Below are 17,636 nucleotides of genomic sequence, written 5' to 3'. Positions count from 1 at the left end.
CTCCCAAACAAGTTCCCCATGACAGGAATAAAAGGAGCGCACAGGACCTCCTAGGAGGCCACAGAGGGTCTGGCACTGACACCCAACAATTCTGGGTGTGGCTCAGAAGCCATGGCCTACTGTGAAAGAGAAGCAATGGGACTTAGTCTTGTAAAGGCAAAACTACGGGGCATAGTTTCTGGCACTGTTTTGGTTCTTGATCTCGTGATAGCAAACTCCACGTCCCGTGATAACTCACATCACAAATCCCAGAAGAAACACATGCATTTCTTTCAAAATAAGGCATTTTGAATGACAGCTATGGTAATGATCTCAGCCCACTTTCAGTGTTGCTGCAACCAAGGGAAGAAGAGAGAGCAGGGATCTGCTCTACCGATACCTTAGGTGGAAACCTCTGTTTCCCATAGAGGTCTAGTTTATATCCAGATTCAAACATGGCCACGCCTCAAAGCAAGAGATCCCATTAAATATGTTTCCACAGCTCAGAAATTGAGGTACCATTTCCTTAAGCAAAAGGTTGGAGTAAGTATGTATTGTAAACATATTTTCTTTAGAATTTTATTCTCTGATTCCATTTAATTTAATTTTTAAGAGAATTTAAATAGTCAACAGTCAAGTGGTGCTGGTACGGGCACGTTGAAAAGAATACACCATACTGAGCCATTAATATTGATTTCTTTAATTGTGTGAGGGATGCCACTCACGTTTCTAAGATGCACGGACTTACAGCAGTCAGTATTAGCACGTGAGGCTGGCCAGACTTTACCACGACTTGTTTCTATTCTGCTACAGATGAGATCTTATGCGTCTTTTCTCTTCTTCTCTCCCTCCTCTCTCTCTGATATTTCTTAACCCCTGCCCCTCGGACTAATAAATTAAGTTTCCACATGTGGAGGTGCTGAATGTTTCTGAGCCTGTAATGAATGCTTTGTAATTAATCAGAGAGCAAGGATCCCTACAGGGGTGTCCCTGCTTCTCCATAAGCTAGATGTCACAACATTGTCAAGGTTCACTCTGGGCCTTCAGTCTCCAACATCCTAGCAAGATCCATGAGAAAAGCCTGAGAATAAAAGAAACAGCACTAAAAATAAGTGCCTGGGAACAGATACAATGCCGGGCTTATACCATTTTTTTAAAGGTTAAACTTTTTTTATTTAAAGCAGTGAAAATCCTCTACAATTATTCTGTTGCCCCCCATGTTTTGAAGAACGTTAAGAATATTTTCTGAGAGGTTGAGAATACAATAGGTATTGGTTATAATGCCACCAGAGTAGTGACTTGTAGAATTCATCTTATACCCCCAGACTTCAAAGTAAATAAGTGTCATGAATATCTGTTTACTCTTTTGATCTCAGGGTAAATAATGAAAAGCAAACATGTTTTGAAGTAATTTTTTACCTAGTCAGTTGTCTGTGGCATTCTTGATCTAAAGTTGTTTTTTTTTTTAATTGAAATTAGGAGTTTGTTATGTGAATGAAATCTGCGGGCTCCCAGTTCTCCAGCTTTTACAAGCCCAGGATTTGCTGCTGGGGTGGCTGGGATGGCAGGTGTGTGTGTGTGTGTGTGTGTGTGTGTGTGTGTGTGTGTGTGTGTGTGTGTGTGTGTGTGTGTGAGAGAGAGAGAGAGAGAGAGAGAGAGAGAGAGATTTTTTATGGGGAAAATTGCATATTGTTTTTTCTATCCTGAATCCTGAAAAAAAATTAAAGCAGGGAAAATATTGAAATATTGTAATTTTAAGAATTTTAAGAGCTTCCTAAGTAAACAACCAGCACAAAACATTGCTGGGACAATTTCCATTAAGGTGCAGGCAGTGCAGACTCCAGGATCCAGGGGGCATGTGTCCTGAGACCGGAAAACAGGTGGGAACAAGGGGGAGAGGACTGAAAAAGGATCTGACGAGTAAGCTTTGCTTAGTAACAGGGTTGCCGGGTTATGAATGCACACTTGTGCTCCTGTCTGGGCTTCTGGTTCATCATTCTTGCCAGTGAAATAAATATTGATAAGTTCATGTGCATGGAATGCTTAAAATGAATCCCATGATTGATAAATAGATAAGTAGGTAGATAGATAGATAGATAGATAGATAGATAGATAGATAGATAGATAAAACAAATTTGGGTGCAAAATAAATTCTAAATTGACAGTTTCCACATTTGGTTCTGGGTAACATGCAATGCCCTGGATGAACGCTTGCTAGGAGGCAACATTTCTTCAAATACTGCACTCTGTTCACTGGGATTTTCCCAGCTTTGAATACATAAGCTAGAGGTATTTATAAATGGAGATCAACCTATTTTTTTTTATTAAAGGATTGTATTCCTCGCACCAACAAAGAAAATGAAGAGTGCTGAAAATATTAAGGAAACATAAATATGTTCAAACATGTCTCAAATCAAAATAAAATGTTTGCAAATTGTCAGGTTTTTGGAGAAGGCCAAGTACTAAATAGTTCAACATAACTCAATGACAGAGGGGCGGGGAAGGTAACTTGTTACTATGGTTACTACTACCCTATAAAGCATCATAAAAAAAAAAAAGAGAATAAAACGTATTTTTTGAGTGTGGTATTCCAGAAGTTTTGGAGGAATCCTAACTTTTCATTCCTATATGCCAAAGGTTGGTGTTTATCAAGAATTGGAAATGCCAGCTTATTCACAGTAAATTGGAGCTCACAACCATCTTAACTCCAGCAGAGAGACTGAGCAACTGCTCAAGGCAAGTTACTGTTTGGATCTTTCATGGCACTAATATGGGAGTATCTGACGCACTGCTTTGCTCTGTGGAGACCCCATGAGAATTACGATGAAGACTAAACCTTTGCTAAGACCTTTGTTAGGAACCTCGCATGTAACAGAGACTAAGCTCATGTCAGGAAACAGCGTCAACTATTTAAAATATGTCGTTTTCCAAGACTGCTTTTTGCCTCATAGGAAGGTACACCCCTGGACTCCAAAGAGTTTGTTTTCCGCCAACTGCAACATAAAGAACAGACTACTTAGGCTACTGATGCCCTTAGGAAGCATTCTTCCTCCGGCCTTGGTCTTCTGGACTTGGATGGCATCACATGATTGGCTGCATACAGAGCAGCTTTACAAAGCTGAGCTCAGTAGCTGAAGGGTTGTTTTAAGACCCACAGTGCCAGGAAATCAGAAGCAGCTTTCAGCTGCGTGGGCATCCTTTGATTCTCCACCTAAGTTGTTTTGACTTGATTAAATGATCGGCAAGTCATCAGGCTTGAGTGGGAGTCCATAAAAAGACACAGAGAGGGGGTTCTATGGGAATGCGGGTGCTTTATAGTTCTGTCGTTGTGTGAAATGGGATACAGATGAAAGTGAGGCATTTTGGTCTTATGGGAAGTGGGCTGGAGAGATCCAAGCTGGAGCCCCGGCACTGTGAGCCATTGGAAAAGCCACTCATTCCCTGACTTTGAAGTCTTCTTCATCAACCAAAGAGGTCAAGCTGTGAGCACTTTCGGAACGGTCGCTTTGGTGAAAGCTTTCGTCTTAACTGCCTTCATTTAGGTCCTTACTTATTTTACTGTCACTGTTCTAATTATCCATGGTTCCCAGTGCCTTTTTCTCTACTGTGTCTTCTACATCCCTGTAGATGTCACCTCTGGGTCCAGTTCCTTAATTCACTGTAGTTCCTGACAGGACAAAGTAAATTTCTTTTATGTGGCACTGTAAACTCTTTGGGATTTAGTCTCCAATTGCATGTCCAGCCTCACTGTTCTTCATTGTAATATGCATTATATTATACTCACTATTATGCATGATGCTTCTGCCCCAGCAAACACGAAGCTGGAGATGTGTAAACCTGAATTTCCTATGGCCTCGTTCCTCAGTTTACCTTGTACACATTTATACAGAAGAGTTTGTCATCTCTGGACTATGTCGCCATTATATTTAGAGCATAGTTCTATGGGCATATTCCATTTAAATACTTTATCCATGTATTTTTTTCTTTATAGGCTGCCACTGGGTCATGTTTGTTTTGTGTATCTAGTTACTTATATACCCAGCAGTTGCTATATGTAAGTCCTTGGTGCATATTGACACTGGCGTAGTGGAACTAATATAAGAAAATATAAGCTCCCTAAAGGTGGTATTCATGTCATTATTTTGCCACTGTATGATCAACACAAAATAAAAATGAAACAAAATTTGTGCTCCTTAAAATTTGTTAAACCACTAAAAGTTCACATTCCTCTCAGCTTTGGCTATAGTCTCTGTGTCCTAGGACTGAAACTTTTTTTACACTAAAACATTTTATTGAACTCCTACAACACACTTTGCTGAATAGATGCTGTCCATAGAACGGGAGCCCGATTTACTTTTGTCCAAATGGGAGAAAGTTATTTAAAACTTTAATTTTTCACATTAATTCATAGAGAACAGTTCTCTATTACTATTACTATTTAGTTTCATGCTATGGAAGGTTAAGATTTAGGCTGTTCTTTCTGTCACATGTGGTTTATTATCTGGTACGGTACTGCTTGTGGTAATCTGTGTGTTCTTTATGAGCATCTCATTTTAAACACAGAGACAGCACTTCTTGCCCATTTTGTAAGGATAAGACGCATCCAATACTTTTCAAAGTGGCTCGTTACCATACAAGGCTGTATAAATACACTTTCTTTCTTCTCTGTGTAATTTTCAGTTTAGGATGTCATCGCGAAATTTCTCACAGTTTTGGAGAGTGGGAAGCCAGGTGAGGGTACAAGTGTAGCCAGGTCGGGAGGAGGGTTGTCTTCCTGGCTGGCTGGCTGACAGCTGCCTTCCTGTCAGGAAGCAAGCAAGTGAACGTTCCCTGTGTGACTCCTCTTAGAGAGACACTGATTCTTTAGGGGCAGAGTGGTACCTGGATAACATCATTCATCTTGGTTAACTCTTCCATATTCAGACACATACATCTGGGGAGGAAAGAATTCAGTATTTGATAACACACAGCGAAGCAGCCATGCATTAGCCCATGCTATACCACCAAGTTTCTAGCAGACAGCCATGCCTCATGGTGTATATGTACTTTACTGAGCCTTCTGAATCCATGTGCATCAATATAAACATTTATGCTACATATGTAAATATATACACATACGTAGATGTGGAATTTTATGTTTACTTTTATTCCTTATTCTTAGGAAATATTCACATCTGCAAATTTTCATTGACAAGGCTTCAAGTTTAATTAGGTCCTCTTTTTTCAGCAAAGAGAGAGGGGGAAAAAAACCCTGTATTTTTGCTAATGTTATGAATTAGCAGGAGATACTCAGAAATAGAGCTGCCCACATGTTGTTTGAAAATTGTTTACAGCAAATAATGAACAAAGCAAATCAGATTGCCAGCGGCCTAGCTTCTGAGAAGGTGTAGCACATTATTAATTAAAATACCAGTCAGCCTGTGCAGCGGTGCTAGCCCGTGGGTATCCAATGCTCGCCACTTGATTGAATCAGGTAGTGGCAGCACACACATTTTTTATTTTGTGCTCCAAGGGATAACAAAAATGTAAAGCTGTTTTCTGCTCCTTCATTTGAAAAAATATCATTTTGGAAGGAAGGCCTACCAGCTGCGGCAGACAGGCAGAAATAATATAAAATCTACATTAGACCCTTGAACTGTGATTTTAAACATGGATCTACAAACTCAGGCGCTCTCATGGCATTGTGTTATAGGCAGACCTTTGTCTCTGGCCACGGAAACAGTTGCTATGGAGATGCAGGCTTTTGACAATGGTCACTGTTTTGGCAAAGAAAATTAAACCAAGCAGGAGACCAGTTTACAGTTATAAGATTTTTTTTTTCCTATGAAGAAGGAGGGGAAGAAAGAGTTGGGATGTAGTATAGAAGAAAAACAAACCTGCCTTCTGGGTATTCTTTTTAACATGCTGAAGTCAGTGAAATTTTTAAGAAACCACAAAATATGTTTCTAATTTCAATGCTGATGGGAATTCTCAGGTGAAAGAAAAAGCTAGCCAGGAGAATATGATCTTTTACAACACACGTAAACATTTAGCTCACCCCTAGGATAAGTCAGGAAATAATGCTGAGAGTGGTTTTTGTTTAATTCAAACAGTATGGGTTAATTAAACTAGGATTGGGCTCTCTTTAGTTGTGCCTTGTTCCAAGCTCTTCACAGGGATCACTTCATACATTCCCTTTAGTCCCACATTTGGGCAAATAGTTGACATAATCGCTTTCCCATAAATGCTCGTATAATGTCATGGGCATGTCTGCGAGGCTCCACAGAGCAATAAGGACAATAATTTGAAAGGACTTTTACTCCACCCAATCAGCATCCCCTCTAGGTTCAATTTAGACAGCACTGAAAGCATCATTAACACTTTGTGTTCACGAGGTTGCCGAGAAACATCAGAACTGTATGAACCTTTTGCAAAAATAGACTTTGTGATAGAGTAAAACTACAGCTGATAAAAAAAATAAAATTTAGCAAGTTTACCTGTAGGCTCATGGTCCAGATGCCTTAATTTATAACTACTTCTCTTTGGGTAGAATTTGCTCTGCTTAGCTCTTAGGCTGCATTCACGGGCTTGAAATGCCTATGGTAGTAACTTGGAAATCAAATTAACCTCTATCTTTTGCAATCAGATTTCCAGGTTCGCAGTAGTACATTCCCACAGCTTTGGAATTCAGGCGTGAAACGAAGTGAACTGACTGGAGAACAAATTCACTCAGCTCTCCCAGATTCGCTCTAAGTCAGCTCCACTCTAATTCAAGACTCTGGCTTGAATGCTTGTTCGGTGGGACTTTGTTTTAGCCTAGAAGGCTTTGCCCGTGAAAGAAAACTCTTGACTTACCTGAATGTGGAAAGGGCTGCATATCCCTTTGATCTCAGGGTGATCGTGTATTATTCAGCCACAGTGCAGTTTCCACGTCACTTCCAAACACAAAATACCCATGTCCCACCCAGCCTACTTCCCATTTTCTGTGAAATGACAAATTATATTTTATCTCCCTCCCCTTCCCTTTTCCTCTCTCCCCCTTCTTCTCTTCTTCCTTTCCTTTCCTTTACCCACCTTCTCCTCCATTTATTAAATACATGTCAAATCAGTTTCTCTTTGCTTGGTATTTTTCTAACTTTCCCCCTTCCCAGTGTTCAGAATGAGCTCATGACGTCATTTTCGAGTCTTTGCGTCATCGCACTCCACCAGTGGCACGTCTTCCTTTGTGTACGATGTAGCTTTCATTTTCTTCTAAATCCTTATTCTTATATAAAGAAGTAAATTAATAAAAGCCCTAGGAATCAAAGACACATAGACAGGAGCATAAATTGGCCAGCAGTATCTGAGTAATTATAATATTTTCTTCAAGTCTTCCTTCTGTTCGTATGACCGTGAGGCAGCAGGCAGTTTTAAACCTACCCCGGCCTTTCTTATGTTCCGCTTCCTCTCTCTTAAGGGAATGTAAACCATTATTGCCATAGAGCGGCTGGTCGTGACCTTCTGTGTGAGCAGTTCTGTTCCCTGAAAACTAAAAATAGGCCTAATCTTCTCAACATGTGAGGATCCAAAAGGGGCTCTTTGATTAAGAGCTGTCTCTGCAGACGGCCATCACTGTCCACAGGGCAGGCGGGGGGTGGGGGCAGGGGTGGCTAGGGAAGAGCTGCAGCACTGCCATTTTTTATGGATGACTTCTTGTTTCGTCCCCAGAGTCTAGCTGTTTCCTGACTTCCGTGCTCAACTGCGAAGGCCACTTCTGTAGGCAAACACTGTGGAAAAATAGGCCGGTAAACACAGGCTGTGCGTTTCTTTGATTCTGACATTAAACTCAACTTTTTCATTGTTTAAGTCATGAATTGTTTCGAGATCCATTTTACCGGGCATCAGTACACAAATCTCTGCCCCTACCCCCCACCCCACCCCTGCAGACAAACGTGGGCACCCCACACTGAATTGCTCTTTATTTTATTTTATATTTTTTTATTTCTCCTCCCCCCCAAATCACATGGCTTTGCAGGGGTGAATGACATTCCAGTTGCTGGTAGGACTGATAGACTCAACCCTCACATATTTGAAATCTGCATTCGAGTACACAGTGGGTCAAACCCTAACCACGTGTAGGTACACAGCCAAGTTATTGGATTTCTTGATGATGAATACAAAGCAGACAGTGCGCCTGCCTGGGTGCAGAAAGGGTTCGCATAAAAATGAAGGAATGGTGTATATGCCCGTGGAAGGTGTTGATTAACAGGATCATCTCTATGTGTTGAGAGCTAAGGATGCAGGCTTTATTTTTACGGAGCCAGAAGAAGCCTTACACAACTTTCGGCACACCTTCTGCGTGTTCAGAAATGTGCGAGGAAGCGTAGTGTAACGGTTGCTATCTTACCACATTTACCCTCTGAGGCAAACGCCGAAATATAGCAGTTGGTCAGTTACTAGGTCGATGAGGGCCTTAAGTGCAACAGGCAGCAAGCTTTAATCTTTCATCCTTCGGTTAAATGAAGGAGTGAGGTTTGGGGAACAGGACATTTTCTTAGAGACAGGAGACACTTCCAAAGCGAGGATGTTTGTGCTGAATAGGAAATCTTTATAGCGATATTAATTTTCTTTCAACAGCTGGAATTTCTCCATCTTCATCAACTGACCTGGACAGGAATTTCCCACACCAAATAAATCCCCACGATACAGAGATAAATAAATTAAAATGTCGGCTAATTTGTTTTAAACATAAGCAATGCTTAATATCCATCCTGAAGTCACCCTGGTGAGTCCTTTCTAATGAAGAACAATGCTTCCTTTAGCCTATAGGCCCCTAAGCTGCCTACATGTATAGAACTTCGTTTCGCTCTTCTTCAAGGTTTTCTGTTTTAGTGATTTTGGTTGAAACTGCCTTTAAGAGCAGCCCTGTTTTGAGTATTATTTTTATAAAAATATATCTAGTAAGTAGTCTAGGATAAAAGACGACAAATTTTAAAATTATCGCTGTATTCAAGCACATTTGCTATGCTACAGTGGACTTAATCCACATTCTGCTGAGACATGCTTGGGGTAAAAAGAATGTAATCTTCTGTCTGTGGGTAGAGATCTCACATCCCAAGATACCCAAAAATTAAAACTTAAGGCACTTTATGAGAGAATTTTAATCCAGCAACATGGCTGCTCTGGCAAGGGATCACATCCAAAGATCTGTGTCTTTGTGATCAGCCTGGAATACAGACAGGCCACACACTTTAAATCCCTCTGGCTAGAATATACGTTTAATACGCACCTTCAAGGCAAGATTAGTTTGTAGAAGGGACAGCTGTCTTTGAAAGTGTCTTCCAATTGAGGTGCAGACAAAATGTTGAATCAGAGAAAGATTTGGCAGAATGAGTCAGAGATAGGAAACACCCAACTCTTAGGAGAACAGCACAGGAAAGAGAGGCTTGCACAGGGAGAGAGAGAGTGGCCTTGTTGAAGAAGGTGTGTCACTGTTGGGGTGAGCTTCGAGAGCTTCCTCCTAGCTGTCTGAGGATGCCAGTCTTCTCCTGGTAGCCTACTAATCAAGATGTCTAACTTTCAGCTTCTACCCCAGCACCAAGTCTGCCTGGACACTGCCATGGTTCCTATCTTGATGATAATGGGCTAAGCCTCTCAACCTGTAAGCCAGCCCCAATTAAATGTTGTCCTTTATAAGTGTTGCCTTGGTCATAGTGTCTCTTCACAGCAATGGAAGCTTAAACTAAGACAGAAGTGGACCCCAGTATGACAACCAACAGGGACACTCCCAAAATTAACAACCTTATGTTGCACACACACACACACACACACACACACACACACACACACACACACACATGCATGCATAAAGAGAGAGAATCTACACAGTTGGAATGCTTCTAGCTTGGAATATGAATGGCAGCTCCTTTATAGTGTCCTTGAATGTCACTGGAAATGTTATTAACCTCGGATGACATGAACTCACTATTCCTCGACTGTGGACTACTGCTCAGCTGATGAGGTTAGAAACTTCCAGAGCTCTGTTCCGTCACCATGGAACCACACATTTGCTTTATTTCACAGCACAGTTGCATTACAGTAAGAAACCTTCCTTGCTACCTAGAAAGTATGGTTTTGTTCGTTTGGTTGGTTTTCTAGGACTAAGTTGTCCCTTTGTGCTTGCTAATTCTGATGAAACCCAGCAGTGCATCCGGGCAGTCTTTGTCTTTTCAGAGGTGCTGACATAGGTTCCCTGAGGCTCCTGCTCGACAGTCCATCTATCACTTTTCAATGCTTGGCTCACAGTGCACGTGGAGTTAAGATATTACACTTAAACTCCTTATCTTGTAGATGTCATGTTGGGCTTGACCAATAGGAGGCAGCAGTGAGAGACTGGGAAAGTAGGAAAGGTGCCCTTCTCTCTCTCTCTCTCTCTCTCTCTCTCTCTCTGTGTGTGTGTGTGTGTGTGTGTGTGTGTGTGTGTGTGTGTGTGTGTCCTACTGATACAATGTTTAATGGTTTGGGAGAAGTTAGCATCTTACACAGATGTAAGCATAAGGAAGTAAACACAATGCCCAAGGCCAACAAAGAAGACTAAAACATTTGGTTCCTCAGGGCTTCCTGTCACACGCTTACATCTTGGTTATGTCAAAGAGAAACTCTGAACTTTTCTTTTTTATACACCCTAAGACACAACCACTACATAACACTGGCTGAAAATTAATGTAACAAAAGATAGACTTCCAAAATAGCTATGAAACACTAGCCTAACAAGATATACAGTATTGTGCAAATAAATTGTATCTAAATCTGTTATTCCTTACAATGAAACCCTCAGGCTGACTAGATTAGTCCACATCTTCTACCAAATAAAATGATGAGAAACTTTTAAAAACTGAGCAAAGGTTGTAAAACCACTCCTGGAGTAATTTTACTCTTAACTCAAAACTGTCATAACTGAGGAATATTCGAAGCTGGTGTACAAGCAAAGGTTCAGGAATACAGAGGATCCCAAAGCATGGTTGGTGGGGTATTTCTGAGCCCTCACAGGATGAAGGTGATACAAAGCAAACTCATTCCCAAGATAATCTAATTATTACCCAAAGAGCATGTGAAGCTATAACATCACCAATGCATTCATAATCCATGAATGATTTCAAAAGTCAAGGCCAAATCATTAATATTAGTACAATAACTATTTTCTTTTGCTTTATTCCCTGTCTTCTCCAGGGTACTTTATTGACATATTTCTAACTGTTTTATGACAGAATAATCCTAATATCAAATTCCACCAAGGAAGCCCACTGCAGCATTACAAGACTAATATTTTCTCAGGATTTTTCAATTTAAGCAAAATGATATTTTTGTACTGCTACCACAATCCACAATGTTGGCCCAGACATGTCCTCTATAATGTGGCTGATTAACAAAGGAACCAGATCAAGCATTTTGTTTATTGAGAAAGCAGCAATCTTAAAATTTGAAAAACAAATGTCTCTCAAATGAATGTAGGGCTGGAAATTATTTACTAAATTGGCATACACCCCATTTTCTTACCTAGTGCTGAAGGCTCACTTAGGACCGACGGTAAACTTGTAAAAGACCCAGTAGAAAGGATAAATCTTCATGGGCTTTATTGTAACAAAGGAAGACAGTTACATGCTTTTATACCCATAACATACGTGTGATGCCACATACTCCAGTTGTCTACACTCACACATAGCTCTTGAGATTAGAGGCTTTCTATTTAGAGTCTGTCATAAATTCTTGTATAGTTGAGGGAAAGAACTGGCCCAAGCAAATCATATAATAAGGATAAACAGAGAAAATAATGTCCAAAGTTAAGTAAAAGTTAATGAAGAAGTAAAAAACAATGATAGGCTAGAAGCTAAAACTAACTAAAAACTTTCCACAAGTGAGCTTCACCCAGACTTTTCTCTCATTTTTCACGCCTGGTGAATAAAAATGTGGTAGAAAAGATAAATGAGACTTCTTTAAAGTTTTAGCTTTACATTAAGTGATTCCTAATAGTAATCGTAATTGAGCCTCAGCCATACTTTCTTTTTTTTTTCCTCCATCTTTATTAACTTGGGTATTTCTTATTTACATTTCAATTGTTATTCCCTTTCCGGTTTCTGGGCCAACATCTCCCTAACCCCTCACCCTTCCCTTATCTATGGGTGTTCCCTCCCCAACCTCCTTCCATTACCGCCCTTCCCCCAACAATCCCGTTCACTGGGGGTTCAGTCTTGGCAGGACCAAGGGCTTCTCCTTCCACTGATGCCCTTACTAGGCTATTCATTGCTACCTATGAGGTCAGAGTCCAGGGTCAGTCCATGTATAGTCTTTGGGTAGTGGCTTAGTCCCTGGAAGCTCTGGTTGCTTGGTATTGTTGCTCCTACAGGGTCTCAAGCCCCTTCAAGCTCTTCCAGTCCTTTCTCTGAATCCTTCAACGGGGGTCCCGCTATCAGTTCAGTGGTTTGCTGCTGGCATTCACCTATGTATTTGCCGTATTCTGGCTGTGTCTCTCAAGAGAGATCTATATCCGGCTCCTGTCAGCCTGCACTTCTTTGCTTCATCCATCTTGTCTAGTTTGGTGGCTGTATATGTATGGGCCACATGTGGGGCAGGCTCTGAATGGGTGTCCTTCAGCCTCTGTTCTAAACTTTGCCTCCCTATGAGCCATACTTTCTTGAATTCCCTTTGCTTTCTCTTGAAGCAGGAGGCAGAGACTCTGTCATGTTATTGTATATTTTATAAGTTGGTTATGACTGTTACTATTAGAAATATACCTTCTTCTAATTCCACAATCCTCCAATTTATTCATCAGAGAGATTGATGTTCTAAGACAGTCACTGTTTTGGTGACATGCTGACAAGTGGTGACAGCAGTAGGCAATTCACAGTCATCTGCATATCGTTGGCTTCTGGGCACGAACTTATCGTATACCGTGCATGTGTCTGACATAGTTTAGTATGTGAATATTATATTTGTGGTAGGGCCGTTAAGTTTTGTGTTTCAAAAAACCTAGCAAATAATAACAAAATATCAGTTGATAATGTATTAATGGTTGAACAAGTGGGTCCCGCATATAAGAAGCAAGATTAAAAACCTGCTCAACATTTACGGTATTTCTTTTTGGGATTTCTGGTTTCTGCATTCATGACCAAAGTAACTTAATTTCACATATTAATGATGAGTGATTGTGCTAATTACATAACAGGGATAGGGGAAGTATAAATAGGTACTAAAAATAACTTGGATACTATTTGCTATTAGGCCTTTTGAAGCCGTGTTTTGTTCGTTCTGTTGTGTGTTAAGTACAGATTTCTATGCCTGCCTTTGCTCTAAATAATAGCACAGAGACCTTTATATTTATTAAAAGCTTCAGGCATAATATAGCATTATAGATTCTGACCTGTTCTAACCCAACTGTGCTGGCCTACTCTACTTCTCCCTCTCACTGTGTTACCTCCTTCTTCATTGTCCCCAGGGATGGTTGACGACCCAGGCCTAAGTCAGTCTCTCTCTCTCTCTGGTCTTGAAAGTCCCGTGTTTCCTTCTCCTGCCCAGCTATAGTCTGCTCGGCTTTTTATTTCACCAATAGAAGATGATGAAGAGCACTGTTTACAAAGTACTGCAGGGAAATGCTTTATAATAATGACAATACTGAAATCTGAACTGTGACCGGATCTCTGTGGACGAAAGTCAGCATTCGAATGTACAGTACACAAAAACGGCCGCCAACACTGGTGAAATCCATAAGCCAATGTGTAAGGATATCCCAAATACCCAGAATGCATCTCTGGAAAACGCTTCTATTGGTACATTTTGCTGTCTTTCCTCATTGCCCAACCATTTCTTAATCAGATCTGGGAGAACTCTCCTTCTCTTCCCATCATAAAGGTTCATGGAAAAGGCTTAAGATGGGGTTGGGTATTTAGCTCAGTGGGAGAGCACTTGCCTAACAAGCACGATGCCCTGGGTTCAGTCCTCAGCTTAAGAAATCTTAAGAAGGCTTAAGGAAAAAGATGGACTTTTGCTTTTACATGACAATGAGATGAGAGCAGAGATGGAGAATGGGGAAAGAGTAGAATTCACCACGGATGGCCAACCATGGCCTTTGTTATGCCTAAAGTTAGACTCTTTGTGAAGAAAGTGATTTTTGAAAGAGAGGCGTTAAGAAAGAAAGCAAGTTGTTGTTTACAGAGAGTCTGATAAAAAAAGGTTGAAAAGCAATGATAACCACACAATCCACCTATTAACATGGCACAAATAGAAACTTTCTGTTAAAGCTCGAGAATATAAATGGAAGTAAACGGCAGCATTAGTGCATGAATAAATGAGTTAGTCAATCAATCACTGACAGGGCGCACTCTGTAATCAAAAGATTTTTCATGTTAAGATTAATTTCATGTAATACCATTCTAAATATTACATAAGCCACTTTGACATTGAATTATACTTCACAAGACAGAAAGAGCACTTTTCAGAGGCCAGAGAGTGGTAGATAGTTAGGAACAATTCTGTTAGACTTCTGGGTCTGGGTGGCCACAGGCCCAGGTCTGAGAATACTTTGGAAGTCTTTGTCTAAAGCTATACCAACTAGCAATGGGTGTTATTCAAATAATCAAACTAGTGTACAGCATTGGTAAAGTAAAGATTATCAGTTAAAAAAAAAACCTTTAAACAACTATACTTAGGATTCTACATATGAAACTTATACCAAATAACCACGAAATAGTACACACATAAATAATATATAAACATATATTCTCAACATATAAACAAGAATAGTACATGTTGAATATGTGTGCACTGCTTGTAGCATCCACTATTTCATTAGGAAGACAATAATAATAAGTACCACATTTATATAAATATACCCACAGAAGGCCATTTAAAGTCAGTTCCTTCCATTTGGGTGTCCTCTGTCAGGTTACTTGAGACAGACAGCCTCATCTACCAAACAATAGAATATTCTTCTCCCTGGAGCAAAGCAAGGAAGGTTAACTTGATAATAAAATGATCCGGTTGCTTTAAATTTGCAATGGTATTAGTCATGTGAATTAATAAAGGATGAGGATACCCCCACCCCAAAAAAAACCAACTAGTTTTTGGATTCTGTCATTAAATTCCTGAAAAATAATTGGCACAGGACCATTTAGCGCCCCTCCAGCTACAGGTCTCCTCAGATGGGAGGACTCCTACAGAGCTCACCAAGAATTCTTCCATACACACAGTTCCCTGATGGTTTCTTGATTTACTTGCTAACTTCTATTTTACATAGATTTTCCACAACTTAAAAGTTATAAAAGGAATAAACACTTCAAGATTCATAATGTTTCAATAGGGAACTTAGTTTTATATTTCAATCAGAGTAGATATACTCCTTAGGAGACTCTTGACAAATACGGTTGCAGTGTATTATCAAATGTGGAGTATAGACTTTCGTTATGGAAAAAAACGCTATGAACTGTCAGAAAGACCATGTCTCTTTACAGAACCTAGTGATTTTCAAAAGTTAAGAAATTCTACATATGGAAAATAGAGAGAAGTCTTTGCCTGGTCCGCGTTTCCCATCTATGTGCAGTAGAGTACACACTTAAGTGTTAGGAGACATTCTTAGGACACTTGTGTGAAATGAAAACCTGCACCTTAAGAGAGCCAAAGAAAGCCTTCCGCTGTTCTCAGCACCAAGTGCAAGCAACTGTTTTAGAACAGAGAGCCTAGTAACTGCCATTGCTTGCCCAGTCCACCCGGGAGGCTGAGGATAGCGTGTGGATTGTCTTGCTTGAAACCGTCTTCTCCTCTCTTCTGTTCAGATGCACCCAATTTTCAGAATAGCAGGGCTTTTAAACTTCTCTCTACCTTCTGCCTCATTTTATGAACTTTGCATAAATTTAAAGGCTATGGGGACGGAAAGGGTTTATTAGAGCACTTATTTATTTTATTAACTATTTATTAGCGAAGTGGTTTTTGTGTTGTTTTGTTTTTTATGGGTGAATAAATTCCAGATAAGAAGGAAGAATCGCCATCCACCTGTCACCTGGAGAAGGAATAAAACCTACATTCAGCCTCCATGCTCTCGGTCAAGGCCGTTTGCTTTCTCAGCACTGCATCCCTGAGTCCACCCAGAATGGAGTTATCATAAAGCTCTTTCTGCCAAGAAGCAAAGAATCCCGCATTGCTGAATTATGGAGTTTTTCATATCATAGCACATGGGGCACTATTTAGCCATAGTACATTCAAGGTTTTAAGAGAGCAGAACCCCCCCCCCAAGTATGGTGATTGTCTTAGTTAGGGTTTTATTGCTGTGAAGAGACACCATGACCACAGAGACTCTTATAAGAGAAAACATTTAATTGGAGCAGGCTTAAAATTCAGATGTTGGTAAAATTCCATTGGCAAGGTGTCATGCAGGCAGACATGATGCTAGAAAGGACCTGGGAGATCTACATCTGTATCCGCAGGTAGCAGAAAAAGAAAGTGTGCCATTGGACCTGGGTCGAGCTTCTGAAACCTCAAGGCCCACCAGCCCCCAGTGACAAACTTCCTCCAACAATACCACACCTATTCCAACAAGGCCACACCTTCTAATAGTGCCCCTTTCTATAAATGGGTCATTTTCATTAAAACCATTCCAGTTATCAATACTGGCATGTGGGAAAAATACATTGGAAGTCAATCCTAAGCAGCTAGACAGGTGTTCAGGCCACAAGCCTGGAAATCCAAGTTCACTTGCTGGTGTTTGCATTTTTAATATTCAAATAACTAGATGCACTCCCCTGGAGGAGAAAATGACTCTGGCATTTAGATGAAGGTCTAGAATGTGTCCTAAAGACACTTTCTCATTACAGGAAGATAAGGAGACGAGGGTTATAAGCACATTTGTCTTGGTGTGACAAAATTAAGGAGCGAAACTTTCTTACTATTTTGACAATATGACCAATATGCTAGTTCTTCCCTTTAAAAATAAATAGCCCATGCCACGTAGAACCTCGGTCCTACAGGCACTGCTTTCCAGGATATAAATACCATTCAGATGAAAAGAGAGGTGCATGGCAGCAAAAACCGGATTGTGGCTGTCATTCCTGTCAAGAGCCAGCCTGTTGCTCACATCACTCCCAAAGCTCCTCATGTGCCATTCACTCCAATTGTCTCATAAGCCCCTGCTTCACCTGCAGAGGATTTCTCACTGCCCTATACACAACGTTCACAATGCTACACAAACGATTCCTTCTGTCTCCTACATCCTCTTCAGGCCCCTCCCCTTGACCTTCCTATCCATCATTTTCTAACTAATTTAAGAGCCCCAAAAGTAGACATTCAATTCTCGAGTTGGTGTTAATATTGGGGACTTTTCATCGCCTGTAAGGGTGCTTGTCCTGAATTGTCCTGGGTCTCCATTTGATTGCACATCTCGGGTGGATTCTTTTTAACCTGACCTGAGACAATAATCATTAGAATGACATATGTCTTTACGGGGTGATGCAGAAGCCACATCCATGTACACACGTTCACATCAAAACAAACTGCACTGTAACCCACGTGACACCAGAAGTTCACTTACAAGTTCACCAGAAGTTCAGTGTGTTTCATCCCATCCCTCTTCTTTAAGAAAGCAATCTAACTGATTCAATTGATTGCCAATATCAGTGAAAGTGCTATTGCCAGTGTGAAAATTTCTCTTCTAGGAG

The sequence above is a fragment of the Rattus rattus genome, chromosome 5, assembly GCF_011064425.1.
Source record: "Rattus rattus isolate New Zealand chromosome 5, Rrattus_CSIRO_v1, whole genome shotgun sequence".
Classification (NCBI taxonomy): Eukaryota; Metazoa; Chordata; class Mammalia; order Rodentia; family Muridae; genus Rattus; species Rattus rattus.
Note: the sequence above shows the minus strand (reverse complement) of the source record.